This window comes from Rhinolophus ferrumequinum, chromosome 5 (genome assembly GCF_004115265.2).
Source record: "Rhinolophus ferrumequinum isolate MPI-CBG mRhiFer1 chromosome 5, mRhiFer1_v1.p, whole genome shotgun sequence".
Classification (NCBI taxonomy): Eukaryota; Metazoa; Chordata; class Mammalia; order Chiroptera; family Rhinolophidae; genus Rhinolophus; species Rhinolophus ferrumequinum.
In genome coordinates this window covers 40,540,151-40,567,454 of record NC_046288.1, presented here as the reverse complement: position 1 = coordinate 40,567,454, position 27,304 = coordinate 40,540,151, and the positions used below count along the sequence as shown (strand labels likewise).

General features: G+C 36.5%; 1 protein-coding gene and 2 non-coding genes across 14 annotated transcripts in view; 2 read left to right on the top strand and 1 right to left on the bottom strand.

Moving 5' to 3' along the window:
• Window positions 1–27,304, top strand: part of MAPK10 (mitogen-activated protein kinase 10) — a 287,095-nt gene that overhangs the window by 63,784 nt on the left and 196,007 nt on the right. The gene's annotated exons all lie outside the window — the stretch shown is intronic.
• On the bottom strand, window positions 4,902–4,975 carry TRNAI-UAU (transfer RNA isoleucine (anticodon UAU)). Its single transcript has one exon. It is a non-coding gene; the product is annotated as a tRNA-Ile (tRNA).
• Window positions 18,010–18,148, top strand: LOC117022681 (U4 spliceosomal RNA). The gene has a single exon (XR_004423086.1). It is a non-coding gene; the product is annotated as a U4 spliceosomal RNA (small nuclear RNA).

Genomic DNA, 27,304 nt, shown 5'->3' with positions numbered 1-27,304 from the left:
GTACCCCATTACTACTAAGCTGTGTATATGTGTGTGTGTGTGTGTGTGTGTGTGTGTGTAATACATATAAATGTTATAATTACAAATATATATAATATATGTTATATGTAAGACATATACATATAATATTACATATATGTAATAATATGGCATATTGACATATTACATATAATATTAATTATATGTAATATAATTATATATAATATATTACATATATGTATTATATATTATTTATGTATTATATATAATATTATATATTATTATATATAGGGGAAATATAATTAAAAAGAAAATCTGCCATCCTAGTGAATCCTCTCTTTATAGAAAAGAATGAAAGTTTTATTGTTGAATAAGCATTAAATCAGCCTGAGATGCGTATCACAGGCAATCTATTAAGGAGATGGCAAAGGATGAAAAAAAGCTCACACTTTTATATAGTTAGGCAGATACAATCCATGACATATATGTTAATTGTCTTTATCAGAGGAAAAAATAAAACTTCTTGTATCCTTATGGCAAGCAGGAAGTAACGTTTTGAAGCCAGACACTTAGGTTTAATTCCGACAGAGACTCCGGACAGAGTGCCACCCATCCTTTTAGAAATTCACATTTCAAAGAAGTGGCTCTGAGGCCTCCAAGAAATAAATTCCTGGAATGAAGAACTGGCATGAGGCTTCTTAAGCTTTTAAAAAGATTTATATACATCTCAAAGAAACAGAAAACATTTAAAATTTCAAGTTTCCTGAGGGAACTCCTAAGGGAGGGAGAGGAGTATTCTTCCCTCTGGTACTAGGAAAATTTAAAATAAAGTGTTTTTATAGGTCTGTATTTATCCAGACAATTTCCCATTTTTGTTACAATTTTACAGTTGCATCACAGTTTCTTAATTATCTCCATTGCCGTTCCTACTTTTTCTGAGCAGTTGTGTAAATATCCAGCAAGTCCAAGAAAGTATCAGAATTACAGTAGGATCAATTAAAAAATTAACACAGTATTTGTCTTGAGGGACTATCTTTAAACATATTATACCCATAGAATGATTTTTGATTAAAATCCTTGATCAGCAATGCACAACATACTTGTTAAATTCACAAACTGTTATGGAGACTTTTTCTTGCGCTTTCAAATTAACTATTTGAGTATTATTTTGTAGTTTCTTGCAAAACTTTACCTAATCTGAGCCCAAGGAGTAGTTTAATTTCATAATCTGATCATCTAAATTATTAATTGAGTTTTTCTTGTGAGGCCAAGTAAATTTCCCCTTAGTTTTTATCAATTAATATTGAATTTATGTGGTAATCTAGCCTTTCACTAGTTATTCCATCTTCCCAAAGAGTTTGTTCCACATGCACAGCACAAAGATACCATGGCCATTCTCTAGTACCAAAGTCTATGAGGCACCCATCGATGGGTGCAGATTGAACTTTCAGTGTTTAACATGCATACAACGTGTTGTCTTGAGAACAAACCCAAACTGTGAGCCGTGTTTCATACCATTCCAATCAATAGTTGTATTGTTATAGCAGGCGGTCAAATCCCCATTAATAACAGGAGTCCACCTTTATTTATTATTTATACTAAGACTGGAGAGAACTTGCACGATGGGCAGTTGGGACGTGGTTGAGAGACTGTGTGTGCCTTTCCTCAAGGACCTTACATTCCAGTGGGATTTCCTTTACTCAGCAAACTTCATTCCTTTTCAGCCAAAGTGTGATCTGAGGACCACATTTTCAGAAGGAAGACTCAGGGATACCTCTCCTCCCAGACTTTAGGAACTGAGTCACTGGATAGCATTATCAGAGGGGCACACATACAGTATGTGTGTGGTTGGCTGCAAGTGATAGAACCTAGCATTTATTAACTTGATAGCACAGGGATTTGCACAGGGACATATGATGGTTCAGAGCACAGGGATTTGTTGGAAGGACATATGACGGTCCATAGAACAGCAGGAGCACTGGAAATCCAAGGTGGGAAGATGGCCAGGAAACAAAAAGGTAGGCAGTTGAGAGCACAGCCTGATTTTCACCTGGGGAGAGATTGGCTAGAATGTTGGGGCTGGGAACTTTCTGCCTGCTTGAATCTGCTTAATGCTGCCCCTTTACATATTAAAAATTCCAGTAATATCAGCTTCATTACAGCAAGGGAATGAAGAGAGGGAAACAGATATTTCATTTTGCTTTCTAGAGTGGGAGACACTACTCTGCCTCCAAATTATTTTGATATTTCTGTCAAATGGTGCTCACTTTATGCACACACTGTTTGAAGTGTTTTGCATGTATCAACTTACTCATTCTTACAACACTATGTGGCAGATGTTCTTTTTCCCATTTGTACAACAAAGAAACGGGGCTCAAGAAGTTTATTTGCCCCAAATCACACAGTAAATGGCAGACTCTGAAGCGAGGCACTCAGGTTGCAGAATGTGTGCTTTCTTCATATCACTCAGTCTCACCAAAGATGAGTGAGTGTTCACAGGTTTAGTGCGAAAAACAGAAAGAAAAAAAAAGTAGAAAATGACATGTCAATGTCAACAAATCACCTATCAAATGTTTGTTTGATGATAAGATATGTAATATGTATAGAGAAAACCTGTTTTCTCTGTATTTTATGTTTGTAAATTCATGTATTTTTTTCACTTGTAGTTTTGATGTAATGTTAGATTTACAGAAGGTTTACCAAGAGAGTACAGTTTCCATAGATAGTCTTTACTCAGTTTCCCCCAGGGTAACACTTTCCATAACCATGGTACAATGAGCAAAATGAAGAAAATTAACATTGATAATCACTATTAATACAACTACAGACTTGAATCACATTTCCCAGTTCTTTCCACTAATGTCGTTTCTCTATACAAGATCCATTCCAGGATCCTTACCATGTCTCTGCAATCACCTTCAATCTATGTAGGTTCCTTTGTCTTTCTTTGTCTCCTGTGACTTTGATACTTTGATGAATAATGGTCAAATATTTTGTAGAACATTCTTTAGTTTGAGCTTATCTAATGTTTTCTTATGATTTGATTGAGGTTATGAGTTTGGAAGAAGAATGCCCTTTTCAGGGCATTCTATCAGGGAGTATATAATATGTCAGTATGTCATATTATTAGTGATGTTAACATTGATCAGTTGATTAATGTGGCTATGTTTTATTTTTTTAATTATTAATGTTTTTTAAAAAGTAAGCTAATATTTCCAATATTTAATAAATTTTATTTTTTTAATAGCCGGTTTTGTTATATTGCAAAATATCTAACATATGGATTCCTGAACCATAAGTCGCTCTTGCCTTTTTCAGTGACTAAGTTTCTGTGCTTTAGAGTATAATCTGTTCCCTAAACCACACACAACTAAGTGTTCCAACTAAGTGTTTAATAAACTTAGTGAAAGATGAGCCAGCTACTATGTCCCTATTTTGGCGTAGACACTATAGCCAAAGGCAATCTTTGTTCTGATACAAAATGTAGTGCCACACTGGGAGTTAGTGAATTATCTCCAATGCTGTCAATTTAATGAGTATCCAGGCCATTCCTTTGCTGTCTTGAAAGCTACATTTGTTAGTAAGGCCTTCGGCCAATTTGGCTATTTAACCTAGGCTTTGTGATACTATGTACAGCTCATTTAACAAATCCTCCATATGTAAAACTGTACATCTGTCTTTTGAATGAGTAAAACATATGCCAAAGTGATGATGTAGACAAATTATTATTAAGCAAACCACTTTGCAATTGTCCTTGTGTAAGCTGATGATCTTTTATACTTTGTATGTTTTGATTTTAACTGAAGTACGTATTTAAAAAAAACCACATTATTTTATACTTTTGTGTTTCATAGATATAAGTTGTATATATTAAGTATGATTTATTATTTTTATTATTATTTAAACCCTTTGCTCCTTATACTAGAGAACCAACTAGAGAGTTCATACTCTCCTTAATTTTTTGCAACCTTACGAGTAATATTACATGTTGTTTGTGTGTGTTTGTTTGTTTCCTCTTAAAAAATAATTAGTAACATCTGCTCTAGGCCCCCAACAGACAGTGAAAATTTTTACTGTTTGGTAAACCATTTGTTAATGAGGTTAAATTTCGATGGTTGATAGCGAAGGTATGGCTAAAGGTAGGAAAAGAAAAAATTACCTATTCATGATAAGCCAGTGTTTAGTTCTAGCAGTGCTCTTATATTTATTGACTTGGAACATGGTAATGCTGGTTATTGAACATCCCATCTTATGTTCTTTGCTTTTGCAAAAAGAACTTAGCAATTTTTAAAAAGTTACCTTCTGCTTAGCCATCGTCACACAATCATTAGTTTTTATGTCAACGCTTAGGCACTTTAAAAAGCATCTTAGTATTAAATTTCAGTTTGTTATATGATTGCTTTTAAACAATTAGTATGGAATCCTGGAACCCTGTATTAACAAATAAATCTTAGCATTAATATATAAGAAATCACAAAACAAACAAAAAAACTCAGTTTACTTCCCAGGATATATTATATGTCTACAAACAATTTTCTTCTATTTTCTTTTTTCTTTCCCATTTGTTTTAAGGTGGGTGATGGGGAAGTGAGAAAAGCAGTTTGGCAGCATAGAGCAGGACACAAAATATTTCTATAAATCCTTTTTGGTTTCTGGACAGATTAAAGAGCCGTCACTCAGAGAAAGCATGCAGTAGTGCTGTGTTGGAGCTGGCTCGTACCAGCTTGCAAGAAGCAATTGTTAAATTCTAAGGAATTGTGTCACCTAGTTATTAAACACAGCCATTATTAAAAATTAAGTTGATTAAGTTGTATAAACTCACAATTAAATGCATACTATTAAAAACAGTGATAATAAAAACTCAAGAGTCATCATTTCTTAATTTGTTTTGTGTTTTGTTTTAAGGAGGACACAGCTCATACTGGCCCATGTGGGGATCGAACCAGCAATCTTGGTGTTATAAGCACCACACTCTAACCAACTGAGCTAACTGGCCACCCCTCTAAATGTTTTAAATTACACTTTACTATTGTTATGATTTTATTCATACTCTTGTGGTTATTTATGTCTGTTGTATCTTGTCGTTGAAATACTCTGTGATGGTGTGCCACTGTGTGCTCTTCCCAACTCTGTGTGCAGGGACTTCACATCAGTAGTTTAATGAGCTAATAATTAACACTATGAATATGTAGTTTCTTGAAGAAAATAAAAGTAAATATGATAGGATACCATGCGATTTGAAATCACTATTCTATCATTTCTTTTTGTCATACTATACTAATATATACCTCAGGGTATTCCCTCTGCCTGAAATCCATTTCCATGCAATATACATTTGGCTGTCTTTTTTCTCATCAAAATTTATATGTCATAGCTTCAGAGAAACCTTTTCTGATTATCGTATCTAAAATTGCCTACACTGTCCTGCTCACTCCCTGACCTGGCATGTCTGCCTTCCATCACATTGCCTTCCTTCATTTTCATTGTAGCACTAATTACTCTCTGAAAATATGTAGTTTATTTGTTTATATGTTTAGTCTTTCTCCCTTACTGTAACATAAGCTCCTGGGAGGGAGGAATCTTTTATGATCTTTTTATTTCTGGTTTTTCAATGCATAAAACAGGGTTAGGCACACCGTAGATAACCAGTACATTTTTGTTTTAAAAAATTGACTTATTAATAATATTTGAATAGACTATGTCAGTGAAAGGCTTCTAAATTAAAAGGGGCTGAGAAATAAAGTAATATTTGAATATGAGATAAAATGAAGTTAGTCAAAGTAGTACCACTTGGAAAAGAGGCTCTAAGATGCTGAGGTAAGCTATTCTAATTAAAACACTGTTATTGTTGTGGGTTTTTTTTGTTTTTGTTTTTGGGGTTGCCATTTATAAATAAAGACATTGAACTTTTGTTAAGTTTCTTGGGGGTTAGAATTTGGAAGTAGATTATGTCAAAATTCTAGTTATAAGTGGGATTTGTAAATTGCATTAATTGTGCTGTACTCATCTGTGAAATAAAGCTTCTAAAGCAACACTAATTATATAAATGAGGGAGAAGACTTTATTTGAAGTATCAGCAACATATTGAGATTTTTTGTGGCACTTCTCCAGCTACAGAAGCTAACTGTCAAGGACTACTTTCTTTCCCAAAAGACTTTTGCAGAGTGGAAGCTGAGGTGCAACTCTATTCCAAGCAAAACTTTGTACAATACGAGCAAATAAAATGCAAAAGAGCATTTTTAGTGACTTTGATGAAGCTAACTATTTCTAATATTTAAGAGCCTAGTCAAGTTTATTGCTGTCTTTTTAAAAGTGTGATTTGGGGATGGATAGATTATCTGTAATCCGTAAAATACTGGAATGTGCAGTTCATGAATTGAGGAATAAAGGATATTAAGGGTATTGTTTAAGAGGAGGAATATGAGGATTGGCAAGTATTTGGGGAAAGCACTTTTATTTATTATTTCATTCATTTATTTCACACATAGTTTTTAAGCAATAATTATGTGTTAGGCATTGTTTTAGTTGCTAGGAATACAATGAAAAGAATACTTTTCATCCTTAAATAGTCTCATTGGGGAATGAAAACAAGTAAACAGGCTAATGCAACACAGTGTGATAACTGGTAGGAAGAGGAAGTTCAAGGCCCTCTAAGATCACATGAGAGACAACTAGTCCAGATTTTGAAGTTTGTAAAGTTGATTACATGATCATGATTAGCCTTGTGGATTTAAAGGTCTGACTGGTATGCAATGAATGAATTGGAGACAGTGGTGTGTTAACAAATGTTTAAAACTGGCTCTTCAGGGGAACATAAAACCATGACTTGTGGTATTTGCCCATTTCTGTGGTGTAAATATTTCCACTGTGCTGATTTAAAGTTACCAATATGGTGTTGCTTAGTGTAAAGATGAAAAGAGATGGCCATGGTTTACTCTAGAGAGCGGATATGAATAGGTTCTCTAGTGAGATGACACAAGCACATCTCTGGTTGGAGAGCACAAAGTGGAGGCTTAGAGACCAGTTAGAGGCCACTTTATTAAACCAGGGAAGAGATGATGTGGTAGAAATTAAGTTGGTGAGATTTGAGCAATTTACAGAGATATTTAGGGGAAAAAGAAGCAGTTTAGAATTAAGACCATAGACTCAGAGTCAGACATTGTCCAAATCGTGGTGCTGCCTCTTACCTAACACTGTACTGCTGGGCTCTTTTAGCCTTTCTGGATTTCAGTGTTCCATTTATAAATTGGTGATGATAGTACCAGACAATTAGGATTAAGAGGAATAAAGTAGCTAATATCTATGAAACGCTTCAACCAGTAAATGTAATCTTCAATCAATAAATGTTATCTTTAGCAATAGAGAGGAGATTAATGATTAGTATGATGGTGAGTGAGCAAAGAAGAAATAGGAGTCAAGATTGACTGTGATTTTCTAGCCTGTCCAAACAGGTAGATAGAGGCATAATTTTTATAGACTTCCCAGTGGACTAGTAAGCATGGAAACAGAATTGGGTCTGTGATGAGCTGAGGAAGTACAGATGGAGAGCATACTAGGAGTTTGAAAACCTGGGTACATTTAGGATTACCTGGGGGCTTAAAAAATATAGATCCTAGGTTTTACTGGTCAAGATGGCAGAAGTAAACGCTGTGCTCACCTCCTCTCATGATCACACCCAAAATTCGATCCTCTGTCTCATCTATTCTGTGGGTGATTATATCTAGTGCCTTCTTCATTTCAGTTATTGTATTCTTCACTTCTGACTGGTTCTGTTTTATGGTTTCCATGTCCTTTTTTATTCTTGCTATCTCTGTTGAAGTTCTCACTAAGTTCCTTTAGCATCCTTATAAACATTGGTTTGAACTCTGTCTCTGGTAGGTTGCTTGCCTCCATTTTGTTTAATGCTTCTTCTGGAGTTTTATCCTGTTCTTTCATTTGGGATGTATTTCTTTAGTTCCTCATTTTTGCTGCGTCTCCGTGCTTGTTTCTGTGTATTAGGTAGATATGCTATGTCTTCCAGTCTTGCTTGGTGGCCTTAAGCATTAGGGTGGGTGCAAAAGTAATTGCAGTTTTTGTAATTATTTTTAACCTTTTTTAAACCACAATAACTTTTGCACCAACTAATAGTAAGTGCCCTTTGGGGCGCAGTGATATTCTCTCCCTGGTCACCTTTGCTGAGTGCTCTCTTGTGTGGGTTATGTGTGCCCTCTTGTTATAGTTGAGCCTTGATTGCTATTGGCACTTCAGTGGCTGGGATTGACTCTCAGTCTGACTGGCTATGGAGTTTGGCCACATCCACTGTTTACAGGCTGCTGTGTGAGGGGCTTACTCCAGGGAGAGGGATTCCCCTGTGGGTTCTGCTCTCTGATGAGACCACCCTTTGGATTTGCAACTTGTGGGGTTAATTGGGTGGTGCTGTGCTGTGTCTGAAGCCCGCTTTCAAGTATGTTAGTTCTGGGGCCTCTTGGCAGGGTCTGCCGTGCAAGCCACTGCTTGTGACTGGCCAAGAACTAACTGGTAGGAGCTACAAAGCGATCTGCAGTTGTTCACTGCCTGTATGGGACCTGGAGGCTCCTGGGAGAGGCCACGCTGTGAACCAAAGATGGATGCCATCAGTAACGGGCCTGGGGTAGCTCTGCAAAAAGCCAGGACACTCTCTGAGGCCTGCTGCCAGCTCTCATAAGGTTCAGCTGCTGATAAGCCCTTTGAGTTGGGTGTGTATATGGGGGGTTCTCAGTGAGTCATCAGTATGGCACAAGCAAAGCTCCACCAGATTAATTCACATTCATTTTGGCCATGGGCATGGGGGGAGTGATCAACACAGGAAAGATGGTGCTCACCTGCTGGCTGCATAGGAGGAGGTCCCAAAGCCATACACTACAGTCTCCCCCCTGCCCCACTGTCCCATGTGCCTCAGATGCCTCCTGAGTCACTGTCTCTCCATTGGAGCCCAGGGTGAGTACCTGCAACCAAGTTAATCTGTGCATGGGCTCTTTAAGAAGATGTCTGGGTTTCCTGCAGCCTTCTGTCCCACCTGCATTGTTAGACTCCCCACTGTTTTCACAGCCAGATGTTGTGGGGGCTCCTCCTCCCAGCACCAGTACTTTGAGCTGAGGAGCCTGGTGTGGGTCTCAGGTTCCTCGCTTTTTCGTGGAGAATCTTCTGTAGTGAGATATCCCTCCCAATTTTCAACCCACCACCACTGAGGTGTGGGGCCCTGCCCAATCAGTATCTCTGCCCGCCTACTAGTCTGATGTGGCTTTTTTTATATCCTTGGGTTATAAAACTTCTGTTCAGCGCGGCTTCACATGGTTCTCCATGTTGATTATTCTATAAGTTAGTGTAATTTTGATGTGTTCATGGGATAAGGCAAGTACAGCATTATCTACTCCACCATCTTGGATATCTTCTCCTAATCATGTAATAAAAACCTTAAAAAAATACATAGATCCTGTGCCTTGATAGATTTACTGAATTGACTTTCTCCAGGATTAAGATCCAGGTATCTGAAGTTTTAGATGTTTCCAAGGTGATTCTGATGAAGTTTGTTCATAGAATAGCATGTCTATCTACTTTAGAGGAATTTAAGTTTATGAAGGGTGATAGAATAGCTGTAGGAATTAAAGAATGGAAACGGAAGAGATCTAAATGTGCAAATTCCAATTGGACAGAGCCAGTAGACACAAAGTATTTGATGTTACAGGAAAAGAGAATAAATGATAGAGGAAATGTATCACAACTTCTAGAAAATGAGATTAGATAGATTCAAGATGAAAGGAGGATAAATAGATCTTCCACTAACCGAAGGGAATAAGAAGGAATGGGTGTGAATACAGGTACCCAGGTACCTTTTTTTGTGGTTTATGGTTAGGGTTAAAAGTTATAATTTGTGGAAATAATTTGAAAAATTCCTATTTATTGGTTTTGATGGAAAGTGCCAAATTGTCCTCTGGTATTAATTTTCTTTTATTCTTATTAATAACTGAACTCCCTGAATTTTAACTAGGCACATGGCCTCCTTGTAGTTAATGTAGTTACGTGACTGTGTTTGGGCCAATGGGATGTGAATGGAAGGATGTCCACATCTTCCGGGAAGGATAAGTGGCTTGCAAGGATTGCCCCTTCTCCTGCCAACCTGGCTGGACACGACTAAAATGGCAGCTCGTCTTGGACACCACATGTTTCATCATGTGAGGGCATGAGACAACCTGTCAGTTTGGGGTCCTCGCTGTCTCGTGAGCAGAACCTAGTCTGCTTGCCAATTTGTCTCTACATGTTATATCAGAAGCAAATAATCATTTATCTTATTTAAGTACTGCGTTTTTAGGGCCCCTTTGTTATAGCAGTTTAGACTGTACCCTGACTACTACAAACAGGTTCTATATACTCTTTGTGAATGAGGAGATGAATTTATTTTCTGAGAATTAGGAGTTGGTGGGAAAGGGCATACGATTTGAAAAGAGTGAGATTGGTTTGAAATAATTAGGGGTGGAGGGTAGAGATAGTTACTAGAAAAAGATGGAAATATTATCTGGTAATTTAAGGAACTAGACTATCATGATCATAGAAAAAGGAAAACAATTTAAATATTGAATTAACTAAATAAATTCGACAAGACAAAATTCTAACAAATGTTTTTAATGTAGGCTACAAATTTCTGGTCATTGTTCACACTTCTCAGATTTATAGATAAAAACATTTCATGACAAAAGAGATCAAAAGTATATATTTAATGTTATAATACTTTTAAACAACCCATACCTATATCGCTTATAGGCTTGAGTGACATCAAAGAACTCAAACAGGCATTGAATACTAGCTATATATTTGCCCAATCCATATGAATAAAGTGCTAAGAACACTGAATATAAATAGGTGGAAAAATGCTTTAATTTATCATGGGAAAGCTTCCTGAAGGAGATGGCTTTTTAATTAAAACTCAAAATTCATATATCTTTACAACCCTGGAAACTAGTGTATATATTGATTTTACACTTCTACTCTCATACATCTTTTCTAGAGGTAGTAAAACCATATTTGATTTTAGGATCTTTCAGCCCGGGCACAGGTAGCACTATAGTGGTCTTTCATAAGACGGTGAAACTCTTTCTGGTATTTACTGTCCTTTGGGTCTTGCGCATTTGATAAAATGTGGTTTTAAGTGTGATGCTGCCAATATAGATCATGTAGAATTAAGTATTTGGAGTCACTGATTAGAAGTAGACTTATCATTTCTACACTTTTATCTTATCTGAAAAATTATGTAGATTATTTTAAGTTGTGGCCTTTATATTCTAGCAAGGGAACACCTAGTGGCCTTATGCTTTATACAAAATCATCTTGAATCTTATTCCCTAAGATATGGAGATACATGTTTTTATATTTTTTCTTCTTTATCAGGCAGTGTAATTGGAAATGATTCTTTAAGAATCAATAATCAGAATTGCATATTTGTCCTGTGAAAAAACTGGCACATATTCATCCAGTGACTGAACAAAATTGTTATCATAGATTTAATTTGTTTTCATCAAGATCCTTCATTTTGTTAAAGTGGAGAAACTTTATAATGCTATGAAAGCAGTTTTGAAGATGAGTAAGGTGTGTTTGTATATGTAGAGCCTTAAATGTAAAGCTTGGTGTTCACTGGGGAAATGTTTTAATTTGGGATACAGTGCCCTAAGCCAAATTCCTTATTATCCTCAATTTAACTGAGAAAATTGCTTACCCTCATCCTTTCTGTCAAGTTTGATTGACAGATAACTACTATCTTAAGGTACACTGGAATGCTGAGTAACTTAAAATATGTTGAGATTTTCTGAAGAAAGCTGATATTGTATGTAACAGGACAGAAATATAATGTGTGAGAGACATATTTTTCTCTGTTCCTCTGCCTAAACCAAATTTACTTTGTAGATTGGCGAAATCTTTAGAGCCTGAACAATAAATAGAGTCATGGATGGATACTTGCATGAAGAGAGAAAAAGAGAATAGCAGGGGATAAAAGGCAGAGGGAAAGGAAAGGGAAAGTCCTATTAAGAGACAGAAATATAGGGAAGAAGGTTTAGGGAAGAGAGTTGAAAGTGAGAGTGGGGAGAGTTAAGGAGTGGGGGAAATTGGAAATCATAGGAATGTGGAAAAACAGAGAAGATCTTAAAGAAGTGGGTTATAAATTGATCTCCTTCATATTTTTCAAGAGGTAAAACTAGGAATTAGAATTACTTTTAATTACTTTTGGATGCTGCATTTGGTTTCTTTGAATACAACACTTTGCACCAGGTGTATGAGTTTTACACAAAAATCATGAATTAGCTTCCTATTCTGAAATACTTTACATTAGTGCTGCATAAAAATCAAATATGATAAAAGCAAAAACTTTCATACAATATAAATATCTGATTTCTCAGAGAATCAGACTTGGTGATTCTTGGTAGTAAGTCAGTCAAAATATCTGGACATCAGTACACCATTACAAAATTGTATCGGTTTCTCCTAAAATATTTTATTGACCACGGGATCATGAACCAGCTAACATCTATGCTATAAAGGTACAAAGAACATGGTTCATTTTTCCCTTGGTTGATTTATTGACAAAATTTGATTTTGCTAATAGGTACACCTTATAGCTTGGCTGTGTTAGCTGCTTAGAACAACTCTTTCTTTTGTTAGGCCTTGGACAAGATAAAATTCTTCACTCTCACACAGATTTTTCCCCCTTTTATTACAGTGGAGTCTGTGGTTTCCCTAAAGTGAGAATGCTGGTGTGTACCTAAATTAAATAGAAATCACAGATTTAAAAACATTTCAGTATAATAATGATATTCCATAATTAGATATTTTTAAGTGTTAGTTTTTATGTTGGTTATTTTATTTTGTAGAATTTAAAACAAATCCCTGCAAAATAGCACTGCAGTATATTTAAATATTTAAAAGAGGGCTGCAAAATAACATTGTGGTATCTTCATTAAAAAGAAGGCTGGAGACCATGCCCTAGATCCACCATCCAGGAGGGCAACTGCACATTTTGCAGGTGGTGGCAAAAGTGGACTTCTGGGTGGAAGCTCAAATCATTGGTAATGTCAGTGCATTTCATAAGAGCAGCAGATGATGCAATTTGCTCAATATGCATGTGGACCTCAGGATGTGTGAGATCTCCTATGAAAGCTCCTAAGCTTGGGCCATCCAGCAAATATCCTCAGAAAAGGTGGAATTTGGTCAGCCACAAAGGGCACAACTGGTTTGCCCTCCCTAGGCCTGTGAACCATTTTTATACTACTTCTGTCTGGACTATTCTTATGTAGACATGAGCTACATTAACAACAACAAAAAGGAGGCTGGCAAATGTAAAAGAAAAGATACCATTTTTAAGTGTTGGTATTAGGTGTATTGTGTTTTTATGTTTCTTACCCAAGATCTTTAACTTAAAATTTAATAATTAATATTAATATGTGGAAAAAAATAACCATTGTGTTCTATTTCATACCAACAAAAATTAATTTGAGAGAATTACAGATTTAAGCATATAAGCTAAAGCCATAAAACTTCTGGAAAGAACAAAAGAATATATTTTACACTTTGGGGTGGGTGAAACTTATTAGACAGGAACCAGAAAGTGTTAATTATAAAAGAAAAAAATACAGTAAATCATTCTTAATCAAAATTTTAAAATTCTGATTGTCCAAAGGCAGTACTAGGACAATGATAAGGTAAATCACGTGCTGGAAGAAATATTTGTAATATAAAATCTGATAAAGGATTTGTTTCCAGAATATATTTTTAACAATTCCTATGAATCAATAGTAAAATGACAAATGAGTCATTTAAAGAAAATGGGCAAAAGATCTGAACAGACAATTCACACAAAAATGATATGGGAAGGGCCAATAAACACTTGAAAAGGTATCAACATTTTTAGTCATTAGGAAAATGCAAATTAAAACCACAATGAAACACCATATTATACCCACTAGAATGCCTACAATTAAAAAGCTAACCACTTTATTGGGAGGATCACTTCATAAATTATAAAATGCTTAACCACTACACTGTACACCTGAAACTAATATAAAATAATATGGAATGTCAACTCTATTTTAAAATAGTACATACGAGGTCAGACAATTAAGCTCGTGCACTTGTTGCAAGGATGTTGCTAACTTTTTTTGATATCAGAAGGATTATTCATTATGAATTAGTACCAATTGGACAAACCATTAACCAAGTTTACTATTTGGAAGTGCTGCAAATGCTGCATGAAAAAGTTAGACGACCTGAACTTTTCGCCAACAACTCATGGCTCTTGTGTCACAACAGTGCACCTGCTCACACAGAGGGATTTTTGAGCCAGTAAACAAATAACTGTATCGGAACACCTTTCCTATTCACCTGATCTGGCCCCCAATGACTTCTTTCTTTACCCCAAAATAAAGGAGACATTTTGATGATATTCAGGACATCAAGGGTAATACAACGACAGCTCTGATGGCCATTCCAGAAAGAGTTCCAAAATTGCCCTGAAGTGTGGACTAGGCACTGGCATCAGTGTGTAGCTTCCCAAGGGGAGTACTTCGAAGGTGACCATAGTGATATTCAGCAATGAGGTATGTAGCACTTTTTTTAGGATGAGTTCGTGAACTTAATTGTCTGACCTCATAGTCATGGGATGTAAAGTACAGCATAGTGAAGATAGTCAATGGTATTGTAATCACTGTGTATGATGTCAAATGGGTAGTAGACTTGTTGGGGTTATCACTTTTTGAGGTGGGTAAATGTCTAATCAATATGTTGTTTTATAGTCCTGAAACTAATAAAAAAATAAATTAAAAATAAGCTAACCACCAAATGTTTGTGATACGTGGAGCAACTGGAGCTCTCATCTTTTGCCAATGGAGGACAGAATGGTACAACCACTTTGGAAAGTAGTTTGTCAGTTTCTTAAAAAGTTAATACAGAGGGTGCCAAAAAAATGTATACACATTTTAAGAAAGGAAAAAACTGTACTAAAGTTATGATACTCAATATATACTGATAACAAAAGATGAATGCAAGTCATGTTTGACTTCTGCCATTACAAGAGGTGCTCAAAGTGGTTAACATCAGTGTCCAGACACTTCTGATTATGGCGAACTACTGCTTCAGTAACGCTGACCAAAATGTCCACTTGTATACATTTTTCTGGCACCCCCAGTATACTTTCTTATGGCCCAGTAATTCCAGTCCTAGATGTTTATTTACCTAAGAAAAATTTAGTTACCCAAGAAGTATATTTCAACAAAAAGACTTGCATTTGAATGTTCATAGTAGCTTTATTCATAATTTCCCCAAACTAGAAACAACCCAAATTTTCAACAATAGGTAAATGGTTAAACAAATTATGACCTGTTCATTCAGGGAAATAATACCCATTAGTAAAAAAGAATCAACTATTGATGCATACCACAACATACCTGAATCCTGAAAACATTATTCTGAGAAAAGTTAGCCAGGCACAAAAGATTATGTACTGTATGATTCTAATTTATGAAGTACAGGAATAGATAAAACTAATCCACGGTGATAGAATTCAAAACAGTGGTCACTTAGGAGTTGTGGTGATGGTCTAGAAGTGACATGAGGGAACTTTCGGGGATGGTGGAGATAGTCGTGGTTGCAGGGTGTATACAATTGTTCTGTGCATTTCACTGTAAATTTAGTTTCAGTTAACATTTTAATTTTTAATTTTTATAGTGTATTTGAAATGGTATAGGAAAATGGGTCAAAGGAGTAAGTATGAATAACATCTTTATCTTAAAGTCAAAGGTAAACAAAAGGCATTTGATTTATCTTGTTTTATCAGTATGAGTCAAGAAATTTCAGCCTTTGGGACTTATTAGGTACCCGGCTTTCCCCACTTAATTTCATGTGTTTGACAACTATCTGGATTCTAGGAATTTTTTTGTTAATGTTGCTATATTCTTCTGCACACAAAATTCTAGTTATACTAGACGATGACAATTCTTTACCTTCCTAAACTTATTGTGATAGCAAAATTTACAATGATATTCTTCACATTTCACAATAGTACTTACTCATTTTTGTTCATCTCTCATTTTCCTTTACTCTTTTCTGTTTCAAGTAAAGAGTAAATAAAAGTGATATCCCAAGAAATGTACTAAAATGTTGAGTATCCAAAGTCAAATATACTCGTATCTCTTCATTTCATGTTTCAGAATGCTGAGCAACTTTTGAGCAGTAAGATCCCAAATTTTTAGTTGGAGTTAGAACATATTAGATTTTGCATTCAATTTTTCTGCCTAAATGGATGCTATAATAATAAGTGGATTCATGTAATACTTTCAAAATACTTTGAATTTTTTTAAAACAATTTAAGATGTTTTATCATAATATCTGCATTTTTCCTATTTGAAATTATAAACTTTCTCTTATAAATTAATGTCAAAATATCTTCAAAACACTGAATAATCTTTGAATTATATTATGCAATTGTTCAGAAAACAGTCTCAGAATAACATATCTTACTTTAAAAAGGAAGTGACTTCTTAATTTTTAAATATAGGCCAGCTCACTTTTTAATTCTGATCTTTTAATCAGAATTTTCATATTTAATGTTCTTACTACTATTATACAGGAACCTTGGTATTATGTGACCTTAAGGACTGATGACAAATGATTGAATTTTGTGTCATGGCAACTTGTATTACGATGAGGTCTAATTTAATTGCTTTTTTATAATCTGTATTTTGTTATCTAGGAATTTATTGTTAGTTGAACTGAAGCTGGGTTTAGCTGAGCCGATGGGAGCAAAGAATGCAGATTTTGGAGTGGAAGTACTTTCCAAATAGGAGTAGATAAAGGGAGGGGAAATATGAAATAATAAATGAAGTGGGCTGCTTAGAAGCGGGCGAGTTGGTACAGAGATGTGGAGCCTTGAGTGCTGAGACAAGATGTATTCACTCAGTGTGCTCGTAGGCACTCAAGCACTTTCTGAATTGAATTATTAAGACCTAGGCAATCAGAGGAAGAACTTAAGGAGTGTGGTGAGGTAGTCATGGTGATAAAAAGGGAAGATTTTAGAAGATGCAATTTGAATTAACTGGAAGAAGAGATTTGAAGCGGTGAGGCTAGCGAAGAGAAATTTGAATTTGTCAAAATGACAGGAACCAAAAACATTACGGAGTTTAGGCATATGTCATAATGACAGGGCAATGTACTCACTATACAGCCCAATAGCTCACTACAGTAGACTAGTGGTTCTCATAAGTTATGTAGTTTGTGTTTAGGAAGCTCTATGGAGGGGAACACAGAATATCACCTTGCATTACAATAATTTATCTTTTTATCTTACAGTATAGGTATTTTATTACTTTCCTTTTTGTATAACCTCCATATTTTGAACAGAGAAAGGTGCATTTTAGCCATTTAATAAATGTTGGTAGACATTATGAAGTAGGTAATACCATGTGCCATGTACTATTAGAGACATTAGGAATATAATGGAAAACAATGTAGAAATAGTCATGTTCCTCAAAGAGTTTACAATCTACTGGAGATGAAAAAGTAGAGGATATAATTACATATAATTAAGTAATTAATTCACTCATTAACATACTAAGTTCTATAAAGCATTATAAAATAGGGCAATATGTACAAAATGGGAGGAATGGATCAATAACTTTAGCTAGAACTGTTAAGTAAGGATTTTGTAGGATATGGTACTTTAGTTAAGGCCTGAATGGTGAGATAGAGGCAGCTATATGAAGATTGGGGGAAAGAGTATTTCAAGAAGAAGAAAAATCAAAAGCAAATAAACAATGGTGGAAATGAGCTTTGCATGTTCAAGAGAAAGAAGGATTGTGTGATTGGAGTATAGTAAATAGTAGAGGATGGAGGGACGTGAGACATGAGAGGCAGCCAGAGACAAGTAATGCAGAGCCTGTGGGCTGTGGAAAGTAGTTCAGATTTTATTCTGTTGTAATGGGAAGCGAGGATGTAGCAGTGATGTGCTCTGATTTATGCTTTAGAGTTGTCACTTTTAGCTTTGCGCGGTGGCAGTATCGTAGCCAATGAGGTTTATCCAAGGCGCGATTATTGCTAATAGAGTTGTCACTTTGGCTGCTGGGTGGACATCAAGACTGGCAATAACTGGCAGAAAGCAACTAGAAAGCAATAGTTTAGGTGAATGATCTTGAAGTTTCAGAATAGAGATGTAGGAGTAAAGATGGTGAGAAAGTGACCTGATTTAGGATCTATTTTGTAGTAGAAGGGGCATGACTTCCTGAAGAATTGTATGTGGGGTATGAGGAAATCTGGACCAAGGATAACACATATAGGTTTTCTACTTGAGCAATAGTGGAGTTATTTAGAGAGATGGCAAAATTTTGGTAAAAGAGGTTGTATGTGTGTGTGTGTGTGTGTGTAAATAGTTCTATTTTGACCCTGTTGTTTCAATGAATGAATTTCCGTCAGCATTTCCTGAGCACGTCCTCTATTCCAGCCACTGTTCTAGATGCTGGGAAAACAGCAAAAAGGAAGATAGAGATTCACTTTCAAAGAGCTTACAGTATGATGAAAGAAGAGAAACAATGAATCAGTAAATATATACTCTAGTTTGTTAGGTGTTGATGATGTCTATGGATAAAGATAAAAACAGAAGGGGGATGGAAAGTGCCGAAGGTGGAGGTGGCCTTGCTATATTTTAGTGTGGTCATGGAGGACCATTTTAATTCGGTGACACTTAATCAAAGGTTTGAAGAAAGTAAGGTTGCCTAAGTGAGTCTCTAAGAAAAAGAGTTTCAGACAGAGGAGATATAAGTACAAAGGCCGTGAAACAGGTATGTGCTTGCCTTATCAGAGGGACAGCAGGAGGTTAGTGTGAATGGACTGGGGAAGAGGAGAATGGTAGCAGATGATGCCAGGAGAGGCAGGGCACACAGTGATGCAGGGTTTTGGAAGCATTATATGGAATTTGCCTTTTACTCTGAGGGAACAGCCAATAGTAGATTTTGGGCAGAGGGATGCATCTTTTTTGAAAGCATATCTTCAGTTGTTATATTATGTATAACAGGAAAGTAAGAACGGAGGCAGAGAGACTAATTAGGAAGATATTTTGATCATTTAGGCCTGAAATATTGGTGTTTTGGATCAGGATGGTAGTAGTAAGGGTGATGAAAGGTGGTTGAATTCTAGATATATAATGAAAGCAGAGCAGATAGGATTTGCACATGAATTGGATTTGGAGTATTAAAGTAAAAGAGGAGAAACAATTATGGCTGCAAGGTTTTGGAAGGATGGAATTGATATATACTGAAATGGGGGAAAGCCTCAGGATGGGTAGATTTTAGTATTCAGCTTTGGGCATTTTAATTTTGAGACACCTAAGGACATATAAGTGGTGATGTGGAGTGTGTACACAATTACACACACACACACACACACACACACACAAACACACACACACACACTGGACATCAATGGAAAAATTCTGATTATAGATAGATATTTGGGAGTGGTTAGCATTAGATTATATTTTAAAAGACACAAAACGGGATAACTTAGGGAAAGAAAGAAAGGAGTAAGGAAAAAAATCTGAGGACTGAGGTATGCACACGTTGACATTTGGAGGCCTGGAGATGAGGAGGCTGAGAAGGAGAGACCAGTTAGACAGAGAACTAAGAAAGTAAGTGAAGAAATTACTTCAAGAAGGAGAGACTGCTACTCTGCCATAAGGAAAGATGAAATACTGACATTTGCAACAACATGGATGGATCTTCAAATTATTATGCTATGTGAAATAAGTCAGAAAAAGTCGAGAACCATATGACTTCACTCATATGTGGGATATAAAACTGAAAGCAATGAAGGAACAGGATCAACAAATAAAGAAATAAAAACTCATAGACATGAACAACAGCTTAGTGGTTACCAGAGGGTAAGGGGGAGAGGGGGTGGTATAATATAGAAAAGGGTAAAGGGGGCCAAATATATGGTGATGGAAGGAGAACTGACTCTGGGGGGTGAACACACAATGGGATTTATAGATGATGTATTACAGAATTGTACACTTGAAACCTATGTAATTTTACTAATTATTGTCACCCCAATGAATTTAGTTGTTTGAGAAAAGGAGAGAATGGTCAACTGTGTCAAATGATACTGATAGGTCAAACATATTGGGGGCCTGAAATTTTATTATTGGATTTGGCAACATGGAGTCATTAAAATTTGACAAGATCCATTTTAGTGGGTGGAAAGGGCAAAAGTCTAACTGGAATGAGTTCAAAAAAGGAGAAAAAAGGATTTGAAGACAACACATATACACTTTCAAGGAGTTTTGCTGTGAAAGGATATAGAGAGATGAGATGATAGCTAGAAGGAGATGTGGGTTCAACAAAAGCTTTTGTTTTGTTCTGTTTTTAAGATGAGTAATACTAACACACACTTGTATGCTGGTGAAAATCATTTAGTAGAACAAGAGAACTTGTTACAGGAAGAGCCTTTGAGAAAATGGAAGCATATTAGAGTAAGTGTTAGAGCACAAGAGGAAGGGTTGGCAAAGATCTGAGCAGCAGTACTACTTACAGGAGGAGAGACAGAGAGAACGAGCAAGGATTGGTGATGGAGAGATGAGGTAGTTTTTTGATTACACCTGTTTTCTTGAGGTATGACGTCAGGTAATCAGATGAGAGTGGAGCATAGGAGTTTTTGAAGATTTTGGGAGAGTAATGAGAAGGAATGACATAGTCATCTGGGAGAATGGGAATATAATTTTTAAGGGAAGAATCATGGGTTATTACTGGGAATACTGAGAAATATGGACTCAAATTTGAAATAAGACGAGTCATTATGGTCAGGATTTTCTCCAGTATTGTTCATTTGCTCAGGTTCTGGCAAGAATAATTGGATAATTTTGTTTACCAAGAGCCAGTGTTTCTCCATGCAGACATGATGAGGGAAGAGCCTTCCCCATATCAGTAAATAACAACTCCATCCTTTCACAACTTTGGAGGCAGTGTTGAGTCTCCTCTTCTTTCTTTTACACCCTAAATCCAATCTGTCAGCAAATCCTTTCAGAGAGCAATTATAGTGCTGGAACATGAGCCTTAGTGAGCATGGTAATGTACTGGTATGGATTACTATATAAGTGATTTGGAGGCAAAGGGGTTATTTTGGATCTGAGATGTGGAGGTGCTGCGATTATTGATGATAGTTAAACATGGAGAGTAGAACCATATGAGATTGGCGAAGAAAAAATCACTGGAGCCAAAAAGGTCAAGAACTGAGAGGGTAGCAGATTTGTTGATGGATGTTGAAGTCACTGAGAATGACAATAGGACAGTGAAAGAAAGGCAGTGAATTAAGTTCATTAATAAATGAAGGAGAGTGACTAAGAGGTGGAACCATGACATCAAAATGAAATGAATGGTAAAAATCTAATGAAACAGACTTCAAATGATTTAGGATTTTGAAAGACACAGGACAAGAAACTATTTGGAAAAGGTACTAGAGAGGAAGGAGCAAACTAACTTTACTCAAAATCTCTGAGAAGCATGGGGTATGAGATAAGCTATTGCTACCAACTGACAGGACTGTAAGGGAAAGCCAGATTGTCATAGCAAGAAGGTAAAAAAGTAATTTGAGGACACAGGTGGGGAGGGGTTTGCTGATGAAAGACAAGAGGGCAAGATGGAAGGGTATAGGAGAGTGAGGGCAGGTTAGGACATGTCCGGAGCAGTGTGGGGATCAACCTCCCTGAGAGAATGAATAATTTGGCAGGCTAGGACTTCTCATGGTGACTGAGGGGAATGGGAAGTAAAGACATGACAAGATTAGCTCTGCAAGCCTCAAAGCAAGCGGTATGTGAAGACCTCCAAGTGGCTGACCTCTACCTTGAGGGAAAGAAATAGCTCATCGGAGTGAGTACTCAGAGGACTAAGATCTTGGGACATGTTGTTTGTTGATTTATTGATGACGGCCATTCTGACCGGAGTGAAGTGGTATCTCATTGTGGTTTTCATTTGCATTTCTTATATGATCACTTATATGTGGAATCTGAAGAACAGAATAAATGAGCAAACTAAACAGAAATAGACTCAGAGATATAGAGAAAAAATCTGATGGTTGTTAGATGGGAGGCAGGTGGGCATGGGGGAGAAGGTAAAGGGATTAGGAAGTACAAATTAGTAGTCACAGTAGTGCCACGGGGATATGAAAGACAGTATGGGGAATGTAATCAATGTTGTAAAGATTTTGTAGGGTGTCAGACAGGCACTTGTCTTATTAGGGAGACCACTTGATGGACTGTGTTGCTGTCTGACCACTGAATGTAAATTATAATCACATATATGATATACATATAATAACTATATAAATAAATATATAAATATATATATATATAAATATAATATATATAAATATAATATGTGTATGTGTGTGTGTATACATATATATATATATGGATGTGGAGTACAGCATAGGGAATAGAGTCAATGGAATTGTAACAGCTACGTACGATGTTAGAGGGGTAGTAAATTGGGGTAGAGGGGTTATCACTTTGTGAGGGGTATACATGTCTAACTATTACATTGTGTACACCTGAAACTAATTAAAAAACAAATCTCTTGAGACAACTTGAGATATTGGGAAGGAGGAAAAGGATACAATGGGAATAATTACATTTATGTGGCTTTTGATTCAGAGGCTTTGTTAGAATTTTTCTTTTGTCTAGCTACTTAAAAATTGAAAGAGGGCAATTTTGTTTTTGCAGAAGCAAATTAAAGCATTTCTGGGAAAATCTATGCTGAAAGAGTAACTTCTATGTGTTTTTTCATTCAGGAAAGTATTTACTTTGTAGTTATTAGTCCATTTCCAAATGACAGCATACATTTATACTTGAATTACAGATCTGTTCCTTTGTATCGTCTAGTCACTCATCATAGAAGCTTGAGCTTGGTGACCAAAATGGTCTAAACAACTTGGCTTCTCAGATAAATCTGGATTCTGATATAAAGAAAATATAGTACTTAAATACATACCCACACCACCAAAGATGGATTTAATCAGGGTTGAGATAAAAAAATCCTATAATTTTTGGGCAGCGCACACTACTTTTTACATTGTTGTGTTTTTCACATTTTGTGTTGTCTAGGCCTGATTGTGTAGATAAAGATTTAGTAATCAATTCAAAACTCAAGAGGATTAAGTTAATTTCAGAGTTGCAAACAGAGTGAAGCTTCTCAGAATCCTGGTTGATTTATGATTCACCAAGACTTCATTATAATAACACACACTAGTCAATCAAGGATCAAATACATAAGCGTCTTTTGTTACTGTTTTTTTGTTTTGTTTTGTTTTCTATACATGATTTCAATGGATGTTTGTATGATGTGTGCCAATTGTTACTCTAATTGACTTGGGATAGTAAAGAATATAGGAACTGTCTATTTGGCTTAAAGAACTCTACTTAACCTGTTTCCAGATGTCTCTGACATCATCAGACTGTGAGTACAAATGGATCAGATTAAAACACTGAAATGTTGTCATTATTGCTAGTCACCTTTCAAGCCATTTGCATGAATGAGCCCTGCAGCCTCACAGCAATACTGTGAGGTAGGAACTATTAGCTCCATTTCACAGATGAAGCCCTCACCATTGAATAACTTGCCCAAGATCATACAGCGATTAAGTGGTAAGCCAGCGTTTGAACCCACATACTGACTCCGGAGCCCAAGCTCTTATCACTGTACTGTATTATTTATTTCACACACCACGGGAGCTCTCAGCTCTGTATCTGCTGAGACTGGAACTCATCTTTCATTTACCAGGTATTTCTCCTCTTTTCCCCAGTGTTTCACACACCTAGAAGATATTTCAGGGAAATTCCAAAAAAAAAAAAATCCTCACATTTTCTCTTGAACTAATATGCTAACCCTTTTACAGTATTTCTGCCAACAGCCTGTTTTGGCTCTACCTTCCTTTTATCTATGTCTCTACTTATGAAGCAGCCCTGTTGTCAGATGTGAAAATGCTGAAGTTCGTGTTAAAGGTGCTGTTTCTTGCTGTTCAGAAAGCCATCAGTTCTTAAGGTCAGAGTAGGCCTGGCATTCATGCAGAAGGGGAAATGAACCTTGCCCCAACTCTGAGTGGCACATTGTTACCTCGACACTGAAATAGCACTGTTTATGGACAGTGTTCCAAAAAAACTCTTGAAAATAGTTTCTGCAACTTCTGTCTCTAAAGCATCTCTCAGTGTGTGCTCCAAATACCCTAAGGAGTTGAATGAGAACTCAAGCATTCTCCTAATCTTTATATCTATTCTCCTTCAGGGCCTGAGCACCAGAAACAACAACAAAAAAGAAAACCCATACGTGTTTCTTTCTCTGTCACCAAAGCCAGTGCGTTTCAAGTTATATCAATGGATACTTGAGGGGGTCACTCACCCAGGCTACCTAAGGATAGCCTGGCAGGCCACCTTTGGGTTTAGTATATTTCATAACAGCATTTTTTTTTCTTTTTCTTTTTAAGGCTGCTAGGCAAAGGAATGCTTCTGAACAGGTTCAGTGTCTCTGTGTAAATTCCTGGGCCATCAAAAACAAGGAAAAGCGGGCATATTTTAGCAGAAAGAAGCATATTAAGGAATTCTATTCATATTTTGAAGAGCTGGGTGGAAGGCCAGCCTTAGGCACAAATGTGAATTAGATGAGGTTTGTCCTCTGTTCTCAGCCTCCTCCTTTTTAACTCTTCAGTCCCTGCCTCATTGTAACTCTGTATTAGAATCAGCAAAAAATAAAAACAAATATAACTGTAAGTTATGGTTTAATAACTTTTTGCATTTTAGATTTATTCTAATTATGAAATAATAGACTTCTTTCTTTATTACCAAAGGAGTTTTAGACATCATCAATGGGGATTAGAAAGAAGGGCAGATTTTAAAAAGTCCTTTCTGGTAGCCTTAAAAATCACAATTCACATCCTACCAGTTATTCTGACTTTAAGGCTGATTCAGTTAGTAGGGCTATTCAAAGGTTTTTCTAATGCTTGCTGAGAAGCTAAACAGAAGTATCTTGTCTCTTGTGTGGTGTGAAACTCATTTGCCTTGGAAGGGTTTTGACTCTGTGAATGTTTGCACTTTGAAAGACCATAGTCTTAATTTGGACTGGAAACCATGCCAAATATCTTGGTAACCTTATAAAAAATAGCTTTAATGTTAAAGAAAAAGCATACACTGTGAAGGCTGTCATAATATGTTGCACTGATAGGGGCAAAAATGAAATTAATAAGGTATTTTCTTATTAACTTCAAATTTCAAAATTAAAACATATTATAAGCAAAAAATGAAAGTCATGAACATACAACTTTTCTGCTATTGATATGTGCAGCAACTAGAAACAATACAATACTTTTCTCTTTAAGCAATAATCGTAATAATTGCAATGATTTGATATTGTTGAGTTCATGTGAGAGAAATAAGCAGTGGAAGATTTCAGCAGCTAAATAGAATTTTAAAAATCTCTCATGATAGCTGGATGGACCTTTGGAAATGATCCCTTAGTTGGAGTGTGTTTATCACAACTCTGGGGTTATCGTTATGCTATCAGCAATAACGTAATCTACCACTTCTTTTCAGAACATACTATATGCCCAACATCAATATATGTAACCTTGCAGGATATGTCTTGTTCTCCCTAATTTGAAGAAGAAATAGAAGCTCAGATAGTTTTGTTGACATGCTCAGACACGAGTGAGGTGCTAGAATTAAAATCCTTATCTACCCAGATTGAAAGCCTCTGCTCTCTCAAATGTATCCGGCTGTGTCTCCAAAGCAAAAATCAATCCCCGATTATTTGTCATGCCAATATGTAAGAAGCAGAGGTTACAAGGTTGGTCTGCACCAGGGAAAATATAACCAGGTCTTGGGGAATGGGGTTAGTAAACATCCAGAGGTATAGGTGATTCCAGCTATATTAGACTAAGTTTGGAAGAATAGGAGCACTGAAGGTGAGTCATGGCTGGCGGCCAAACCAAGTGGACACACAGGAGCAGGAAAATATATTACAAGAGATTTGAAAAATAGCGGAAGCAAAGGTGTTTCAGTCAGAATCCTGCAAGAATCTGCATACTCACATTTGGTAATTTAAGGAGTATTCAATAAAGGGACTCATTTAAACATGTGGATAAGGTGTAGAGAAATAACAAGGGATCGTGGGATCTCCAAGGGAAAGTAACAACAGGACACTATTACCACCCATAAGCATGCGGGGTGAGGGGACAGTGCGTCCTGAAACCTGGGGATGATACTGTGCAGAAGGCCGTATTACATTAGCGGTGACCTTGACAGCCACCCTGTTGCGCCTACCAGGAGGGGGCTGGTCGAACAAACACCCCAACCTCTTGCCCCACCATCCTTTCAATCTTTTCTAGTGCCCCTTAGCGGCTAAACAGGAAGCCTGAGGGTATGGCAGTCTGTTAATGATTTCCATGCTCATTAGCTTCCTGGACACAGGAGAGATTGGGGAAGGATCTGGAGGTGCAAGTGGAAGTGAGCAGGCGGAGGCTCAATAACTTGATTCAAAATCAAGGGAGGGCAGAGCTGGGGTGACTGGAAAGCTGGGTTAGGATCAAATAAAACTTGAGAGACCGGAGGCTCCAGCTTCCTTTATCCACTGTATTGGTGAGAATCATGTATTCATTCACTCATTAATTCATTTATTTACTCATTGATTCAACAAAACATTCTTCAGTTTCTACTATCTGTCAGACATGTAATTATTGTACTAGGTGCAGTGCATGGTACAAGCCCAGTCATGAAGTATATTAAAAGGGCAATGACAAACTTCTTCCTGGTGTAGTTATTAATTATTTGCGTACTTTTCTGTTATCACTATTACTCTATTCTAAATTCTGAAGTCAGGGTCAAGGGGTCTTTTTAGGTTCTATCAAATAATTAGATTTTTTAGATTACCATAAGTCACACGTGGCCTCAAATTCTCTTAGAAGGAAAGACATGGGGCAGGCTTCCCAGCTGGCTAGAAGGGGAACATCAAGTGTTGGTCTTACATGAGACTCGTGCTTTGCAGCAATTTATGTTCAAATCTATGCAGCAGTCTAGGAGGTATACTCTTTGGTTCTTGAATTGACATCTTAGGTTTACAAGAATGATTCTCAGATGGAGCTGATATAAAAGGTTCTCCAGCTTAACAGCCTCATGTCCTACAGGAGCCAATATCTCTTGTAACAACACCATATCCAGGGCTTCTACAGACGGCATGCCCACTTACAGGAGTCTAAAGCTATGCTACCCTCATCAGGCATTTATTGCTCATTTATAGTTTCT